Below are 9,051 nucleotides of genomic sequence, written 5' to 3'. Positions count from 1 at the left end.
GCAGCCGGAGATACGGGAGCACTTGGAAGGGGAATTTTTGGTAGCACCGGTTCTGACAAATGCCCCCTTAAGAGCAGAGCGGGGATCATGAGACACAATGGCAAGGTCATACCTTCCAGTGCTGACAGGCGCTAGTGGTGACAGTTGCAGGGCTATTTTGGGAGAGCTTTTCTCTTTGTTTTCTGTGAACTCCCCTCTCTGTGTTCCCAGATTTAACCCTGCTGCTCTTGGGCTGTCACCGGGCTCTGCCTGCCTTTGTGGAGCGCTGGCTGGTTCGCAGTCTGTGTTGACATCATGTATTTACTCTTACTTTGCATTCAGTGGAAGAGTGACTCCCTCCTCTCCCGGCTAACCCTGTTCCATATATTTTAGACTTATGACAGGAGAACAGTAGAGAAGTAAGTCTTGTCATTTAATCCCTTTGACTGTGACCTATGTGTTGTGACAGCATGACTTAACTGGCCTGCTAATTCCTCCAGCCCAGTCTATTAACAGTTAATGCTGCCGCTGGTATCAGTGCCATCCTCTGGTTTGCAGTAACTCTTTAACCATTTTTAAAACTCCTCAAAAAGCTCTAGTTGCGCTAATTGTATAGCACATGGTTGTGGTAAAGAAAACCATCTCACACCTCAGGTTAAGGAGCGACCTGGTAAATCTTGGCTCTTGGAGGTGGCTCATGTGCCTGCTGGTAAGTCATTGAAGGTGGGATTCATCTCCTCCTGCTGTAAATGGCTTTATGGGGGTCTGCAGGCAGTGGGAAAGGCCAGGTACCATGAGGGTGATATATCCCACCTACCTTAGACAGTCAACACGCTCTGGGTACATCTGTTTCTCTACACTTTGAAAATGTGGATGAAATAAATCTTGTGCAAGGCAAGGGAACATCTGGCTGGGGCAAGAGGGACCTGACAACCTGGACTTACACCTACGGGAGCTGGTGTGGGGGTCTCGGGTTGAATTCAGGGCTGTGTTTGCATGCACACAGAGAATGTTCTGCTTTTAATGCTTTTTATGGCCTGTTTTCACTGCGGTAACTCTCTGGCTCTTCATTTAGCCCAAAAAAAACCTTTTAGTCAGTTTGAATGTGATGTGGATCTGTCTGATCTTGTCAAAAACAGCCCCACTGGTGGTTAGGAAAGGGTGTGCTTGGTTCGTATGAACAAAACCCACTTTTGTCGCCCCATATCTAATGCAGAATCTTTTGTAGCTCGTGGGTGGTGCAGCCTTTGCCACCCAAATGAGTCTGGGTCAGGTTTCCAGCATGAGAACATCATTCAAGAGGAGAAAACTAGAGGCTTGGGGAAATAAAGCATCTAAACAATGGAGGTGAGTCAGTTCTGGATCAGAGTGGCTGCGGACACGACACAAATCTGTGTTCACTGGTCCTTCCCCAGCGCTGTGAAGTTCCCTGGATTTACATAGAATAAATATGGGTGTCTGTGTGTGCATGTGGATATAGATATGTCGATAGACACACAGCCACACATCCCCACAGCCACAGCCTGGGCCAAGTCACTGCAGGAGGAGGAAGGCTCCTGAGGTCCTTCCGACTGCAGTGTTCACTGGTACGTCTGCTGCTGGTCTGGGCTGGACTGGCACTGGGGGGTGTTGGGAGCTGGAGCTCTTTAAACAATTACAGATGGTCCCTGCTCTGAGGATCTCGTCATCTAAAAACTGTTTCACCACATGGTTTTCTGGGCAAACTGACGTATGGAGAAAGCTGAAGATGGGGACAGGAATGCTGTAGGGCTGTGTGGAACAATCTCAGAGGTGTTCATTAATACTTTCACTTAAAAGTTACAAAAATTAGGATCAGTGATGGAACAGAGGCAGACAAACCATGGCAGGGGAGGGCTGGAGGTGTAAAGAGCTTTGAAGATGGCATCAACACTCTATTTCTGGATTGGAGGAGAATCTGGTAAAAGAATTAATACTGGGGGTTTCATGAGCAGTCTGATTTAATAGCACGGTCTGTTTTTGCATGGGCCAAGATACTCCTGGGAGGCTGAAGAGATGAAGCATGGCCTCTACTGACCTGAGGTCTCTAATACTCAAAAAAGCCAGGGTGTGTCTGGTTAGTAGTTTATGTGTTGTATTTCCATGTGATGAGTGCAGCTGCCAAGTCTGGGTTCTGTGTGGGACCCATGAGGATGGTGACCCGGGAGTCCCACACAGGGGGGGTACGGGATTCTCACTCTCCTGCACAGAGCAGCCACCAAGAAGGGCTCTGTCACGAGACTGGTGTATTCAGAGGAGAAACACCTGACCCAGGAGCCCAGCGTGGAGCCCTTTCTTCTTTTCCCTTCTTGCATCTTTCCTCCGCCTTGAGAAAATCACAGAATCACATGGGGTTGGAAGGCACCTCCGGAGATCATCTAGTCCAACCCCCTGCCAGAGCAGGTCCACCCAGAGCAGGTTGCACAGAATGCATAGGTTCTGTCTCTCAAATCCTGACCAACCAAGGAGGGAGCACCAGGGAATTAAATATAGCCAAAATTAAAACCGCAGCAGTTATTACAGGTTTCCTGGCTGACTTTGATTCCAAGCTCTTGTATGCGCACTGCTGCTATTTTATTACATGCTCATATGACACTGGGGGATGTGACATACTGTTTGTAAACTAAATATTTACTCAATGGGGCTGCCTTTAGAAATGCCGTGTGCTCTGGGCCGAGCTCAGCCCTGTTCCACGCGCTGCGGTGCGCGGTGCCAGCCCCTCGTGCGGGGGGACGGCAGCGAAGGGGCCAGAGGCTGGATGCAGGGCTGAAACGCTGGTGAGAACTGTTCTGCCTGGACACAGCTGCACTCAACATGGGTCGTGTATTTACATTAAACTGCCCTAACGCTGGGCAGAGCGTGGAGAAAACAGTTGCCTTCCCGTGGGTGCCTGTGGCAGTGTGTCTGATGTGTAATTATTTCAATTATTGCCACAGCTCCGGGGTTTGTAACAGCCCCTTTCCCCACGGAGAGGCAAAAAAAAGATGTGTGGTTTTTTTTTCACTCAGCTGATCCCAAGCAACTTCTTAGGAATTTGTCAGGCAGTTCAGTTGCTCCCCTCCCTGCTATCATTATATAGAGGGAATGTAACGCCAGCCCCGGGCTGGGGTTTGCTGAATGTGACCCACCCCCTGGACAGTGAACAGTATTTTGCTGTTTGCACCTCGCTGGAGCTCGGTTCTTGGTCCTCAGAACCCTCCAGTCTCATCCCGTCTGGCTCCTGTCACTCCCTGATCCCCCTCCTCCCCATCCCGGGGGGATGCCCACAGATCTGCAAACAGAGGCCTTGGTGGTGGCCGGAGCTGTCGCGTCACCCATGTTGGAACGACGCTTGTGTGCTCAGTGTGCTCCACGGAAGGCACAAACACCAACAGTGCTATTACAATAACGAGGTTCCATTCAAGATAAAGATCAGATTTTGTCTGGTTGTTGACCGAGCCCTGCCAGAGGAGCAGAGCTTTGCAGGGTTGTTCTGTAACGTTTCCTGGTGTCCCCCGTCCTGTTACTGTAATGTAAACTTCACGCTTGAGAGAAGAATGGCTTGGCAATAGCTGCTGGCAAAAAAAAATAAATTATGCTGTGCGTGTCCCTGGCTGCAAAGGGCTCCACCTGTTATCCAAGAGGGGGAAGCTAATGTGCGGTATCTGCAAATTTTAGAAACTGAGCACTTCCTCCCTATGGAAAAACTGCTAAATGCTGGTCCCCTGCCAGGAGCTGGAAAATGCCGTGAGCTGGGGATGGAGTCTCGCCCAGCGCTGCCCGGGATTTAACTGGGATGAGCCAACTTTCTTTGAGCGGTCAGTGGGTAATTCTGGGCACCGGGTGCAGTTTGCACCAAAGACACTGAAAACTGTCCTGCGTTAGTGCCGTTCCAGAAACACTCGGAGACAACCAGCTGCCAAGGAAAATGCACAGGTGGCAAGAGGTTCTGCTGCTGAGGATCTCTGATGAGAGGGGAGGATGGTCACCGCAGGCTCCCACCCTGTCTCATTGCCTCGAAGGGGGGATTATATCTTTTACAGAGAAAGAAGATAAGGAATTAAAAAATTAGAGGCAAAAATGCTGTGCTGTGCAGTTAACCTTGCTTTTAGCCCCTTCTACAGATGTGACCAAACAGCTGAGGGCCAGCGGTGCCTAAAATTGAACGAAGTATTTTTCTTTATGCAAAGCAATTTTCAGGTGTATTTCAGGGGAGAGAGTGTTTCCTCACATTAAATAACTATCTACTGAAAAAACAATGTTACTTCTCAACCAACTTTTTTTGACTTTCTTTCCTCCCCCTGGGGTTGGCGGGGCCGGTGGCTGCTCTGCAATGTTGCTCTCCCACGTAGTTATTCTTACAATGTTCCAAGGAACGCTCTATCAAATAAAAGAGGAGAACTTTGCATAGCGATAGATCCTCTCGGGTTACTAAACTTATCCACTCTCCTAAATTTAAGGTTAGAGGATTAATAGTACTAAAAAGAGGACACATCTCCCCCTTTTACTTCCTCTTTGTCCTCTTCTCCTTCCTCCAGTAACCTCAGGTAACCCCCTTCGCTCACCCAGAAGATGAGCTTTACCTTCTGGAGCTCAGCAAATGTGGTTTTCTTCCCTGGTGTTTTGCAGTGCTTCATTTTGGCAGATGTGCACCACAAAGCAGGATTTTCTGGAGGGGTAGCAGCAGTCAAGGCTCTCAAAAATTTGAGCTGGGCAAGTGTGTGCCCCGAGAACTTCTAAACAGTGAGAATTGCTGTTCTTTAATTTATACCTTGGTAAAATGTCATCTGTGACAGTATTAGTACCATTCATGTGTGTGCAAGTATGAATTCTGTGACAATATGTGTTAATTGGTTGATAGTTTAAAAGTATACACAGAAATATATTGCAATCCCTAAAAGCTACCATTTAATCTGTCATAACTTTTATACGTGTTTTCTAAAGTTCTCAAAGTTTAGAAGAGCTTTAGAAATTACCAGTTTTTCTCATTATCCCAATTGTTGGCCTCATTATTATTGCTCTAAGAGGTGTTAAGTATGTCAGAGCATATTAACATATAAGCAGTGTGTTCTTTCAGGGCATCTGACTAAAAAATGAAGTAAATAATCCTGTGCCTGATAGTTTCTTACATGAGGGAATGACGAGGTTTTCAGAACTGAACAGGGGTTATTCAGTGCCTCTGTTTATCAAATTTTCTGAGACTCCTTCTCCACCTCACTCGTTCAAATTTTGGCCAGTATGATTAGTGTTATGTAATATTATAAAAATGCAAAAAATTCTTGCATTTGGATATTTGAGGCAGATGAGATGATGCACCTACTGATGTTAGAATCATAGAATTGTCTGGGTTGGAAGGGACCTTTCAGATCATCGAGTCCAGCCATCAACCTAACTCTGATAAAAACCATCACTAACCCATGGCTCTAAGCACTATGTCTTTTGAATCCCTCCAGGGATGGGGCCTCAACCCCTTCCCTGGGCAGCCCATTTCAATGTTTAATAACCTGTTCCATGGAAAAATTTTTCCCAGTATTCAATCTGAACCTTCCCTGGTGCAACTTGAGGCCGTTTCCTCTCGTCCCACCGCCTGTGACTTGGGAGAAGAGACCGACCCCCCCTGGCTACACCCTCCTTTCAGGAGGAGAGAGCGAGAAGGTCTCCCCTCAGCCTCCTTTTTTGTGGTGAGGGGTCCAAAACACGAGACAGCCCTCGAGGTGGGGCCTCACCAGTGCCCAGTCCAGGGGGATGATCACCTCCCGAGTCCTACTCCCCACGCTGTTCCTGACACAGGCCAGGATGCTGTTGGCCTCCTTGGCCACCTGGGCACACTGCTGGCTCCTGTTCAGCCGACAGTCAACCAACACCCCCAGGTCCTTTTCCACCAGGCAGCTCCAGCCACTCTGCCCCGAACCTGTATCATCCATGGGGATGGTGTGACCCAAGTGCAGGACCCAGCACTTGGCCTTGTAATGCAGCCTCGATTCATTTAAAAATCTGTTCCTGTTACTCAGCTCTGGGCTCATTTCTATTCTGATGTGTCACTCACTAATATACTGAAATAAATATTTGCCAAGCAGTGTCACATTGCTTGGTGACATAACTTGCACAGCAGTTTTTCGTGACACATTGGTGCAGAAGGGTGGGGGTTATTTTTCTTTGATATTAAAGAATCCCTCGCTGCTCCGTTCAATACACCTTTGTGCTTGACTCTGTCCTCGTGGCAAAGGCAAGTGGTGAGCGTGGAATGGGTTATGGTTCCCTGGCGAGTGCCTGCTGTTGTCAGCACCCGTGTAGCTTTGTCACTTTGTCATTGTTTTATCTCCTCAGGAGCCAGGCGAGTCACATTACTGCAGATCTCGGGGTGGGAACAGGTGGGGTTTGATCCCATTATCCCTCCTGTTTCCAGCCTGCATTCCATAGGAACCACGCGAGATGGGGCCAGCAGAACGACGAGGCCAATAACAGGCAGAAATTTAAAAGGAGGAGGCGGGGGGAAGAGGGGGCTCTTTTATGCATCTAAACACACATTTAATTTTAGAGTCCAGTATATCCAGTGGCTTGGTCAAGAACTGGTCCTCTCTCCTGGCCGATTCCCAGTATGTGCAGATGCAGTGGGTGTATTTGCGTGGTTTAAGTGATATAATGTAAATATAATTCTCTATCAAATATGTACAAGGCTTACAACATAAAGACATTCTTCAGTCTAAATTTAGATTTACACTGAGGCTGCAGGTAACGTGTAACCCAATAGAGCAGAGCAGTGATTGTGCCCAGGCCCGGCCATCTCTGCGCTGCTTTGTCACAGCCGCGCTGATAAAATTCTTTTTTGAGGCTAAAATTCTTTAGTCAGGCAGAAGTGACTGTGCTCCAGAGAAACCACTGCGTGGGCGGACTTTTCTTGGCTATTCTTGGAGCAATCCATTTCTAGATGAAGTCAGTTTTCTTTAGAAAGTGAGCTATTGTGGTTGTGTTCCCGGGTCAAAACGTAAATAAGTCATCAATAAGGTTGTAAGTGCAATTTGTTTGTGATGTGTTGGGGGAAAACTTGAAGTATATGACAATAAATATGGGTGGCAAGAAAGTACAGATTAGCTCTGAGTTGTGCAGGCTCAGAATCGAATTCCCCAAAAATCACTCCTTGAACTGGAAAAGGATTATGATGTTGCTGTGTGTGTCTGTGTCCTCCTCTCTGTGTGTCACACTTCACCTTCCCACTGCATTTGAATGCCCTGTTACAGACAGAAGCCACTAACAGATTTGTTGGTGTAGTTTGCAGGGTTATGGAAAACAGGAATGTGTCCCTTCTAGAATATGCCTTAAAATGAATCCTGTGTGTGTTGGGCACATGATAGTTCCTCTCTGCAGTTGGAATATTTGGCTGGTGTTTCCTCTCTCACCTGCTGGGACTTGGAGGGAAGATCTGTGCTGCTGCAGCCGGGGGTGTGAGCTGCAGCAAGAAAAATAGTAAGAAAAATTCCCCACCAAGAGGATGTTGCAGCCCTGGGACAGGAGCCCACACCAGCCAGGGGGTCTCCATCCCCACAGGCAGTAAAAACCAGCTGGAGCAGCCCCTGAGCACCCTGGTCTGACATCAGACTTAGCCCAGCTTTGAGGAGGAGGTTGGACCCAGACGATCTAAATAAAAGAGTAAAAGGAGCAAACCTTGCTCCTGAGACTCGTGGTGGAACCTGGTTCGTGTCTGCTCTGCTCAGACCTGACCGTGTCCTACCCCATCCTGCTGGGACCTGGGACTCCTCTGACCTCAGTGCGATGCTCTTCAATCCCTAGTATTTTTGGTTTGAGTTGTTGGGTTTTTTTCCAGTTTCTCATGCCTGAAATAATATAAGGAAGGTTCCCTAGAGCTGGGTTTACAGGGTGAAGCTGGTTTCTACTGGAAGGTGGGAGAATGTCCATGGACTGGGCAGGGTGGATGGAGCCAGCCCAGGGGCAGTCTCATCCATTCTGGGTTTGGAGCAGTCCCCGAAGTAAACTATTTCTAGAATTGTGATTGTGCTTTTCTGGCAAAGAGTTTAATCTTATTAAACCAGTCTGAAACAGAGCAAGGAAAGGTGCAGCATGGGCATGGGCTGGACGTGGGTGCTTGATGCTGTTCCGGGGACATCCCTTCCTACCACTGGAGATGTAACCCCCAAGGAACCGTGACAGGAGTCAGTTTTCTGGGCCATGCTTCCTTAGGGGCAAGAGGTATAAATGTTTTTGCTTTTTAAGTTCACAGGTAGCCTTTCACATGGCTTGGGAACCGAGCAGAGAGTCGTGTGTGCGGGGTAAGGGGCTGCTGTGGGATTTGCAGTTGCTGCAGCAATAGCAGGGGCTGGGGGTCCTGGCGCAGGGCACGGCTCTGCTTTCAGATAAGCAGTGCAGGGCAGATAAACGTGTTAGATAACGTAGGATTGTCTCTTTTGGGGGTGGGGGGTGTTGATTAGAGACAATTTCCTCATTTCCATTACTTGCTGGGATAGGAATGGGTAGTCAGTGTTGCTCATTTTAGAAGAATGATCATCTGGAAGTCATCTGACTGCTGTAGCTGATAGATGTGCCCACATTGAGCTATATAAAAGAATATATATGATTTTGGAGGAATTTTGACCAAGCTGATTCTCTCTCTAGTAATGAGGATCTAGGTTCCTGCCTGTAGCTGGACATGCAGAAACAGCCAGTCCTTCCCCTCCTGCTCGTGTTTGGTGCTTCCCAGCTGAGGCACATGCATTTGGATGTATGTATTAAATTGCCAGCTCATCCTTAAATAGCAGCCTCCAGTGAACTGTAAATGCAACGCAGAACGTGCTGTAGCCAGGAATTTGAGGAAGGAGGAATTCCACCCAACAGAAGCACAGAGACTTGAAAATCCAGCTAGGTCTTCTTCTGGCAGCTTCAAAGCAGGTCTCTGTGAATGCAGGCTCTGGAATGAAAGCAGCGGTTAATAAAGGGTTGTCCTTCCCTTCAGTAGCTCACAGGGTCTGTGGGGCTGACAGGGGAAGTTGTGCTTTGTTATGCTCAGGAAAATGAATAGATACTGCTGAATAAAGAAGTTATTAACTTCTCTAATATGCTGCT

At 47.9% G+C, this 9,051-nt stretch overlaps 1 protein-coding gene across 4 annotated transcripts in view; it reads left to right on the top strand.

Moving 5' to 3' along the window:
- The first annotated feature begins 271 nt into the window (after positions 1-271).
- The window catches only part of PPP1R12B (protein phosphatase 1 regulatory subunit 12B), a 118,294-nt gene continuing 109,514 nt past the window's right edge, over positions 272-9,051 (top strand). The window contains exon 1 of one of the 4 annotated variants that reach the window (XM_014946311.1): positions 272-398. The gene's annotated coding sequence lies outside the window, so the exon portion shown is untranslated. The remainder of the gene's footprint in view (positions 399-9,051) is intronic. The other 3 variants (XM_014946310.1, XM_014946312.1, XM_014946314.1) reach the window with 3 other exon arrangements.

Source organism: Calidris pugnax, unplaced genomic scaffold (genome assembly GCF_001431845.1).
Source record: "Calidris pugnax isolate Ruff unplaced genomic scaffold, ASM143184v1 scaffold116, whole genome shotgun sequence".
Taxonomy (NCBI): Eukaryota; Metazoa; Chordata; class Aves; order Charadriiformes; family Scolopacidae; genus Calidris; species Calidris pugnax.
The sequence above is the reverse complement of the archived record's forward strand: the minus strand, read 5'-3'. Positions and strand labels throughout refer to the sequence as shown.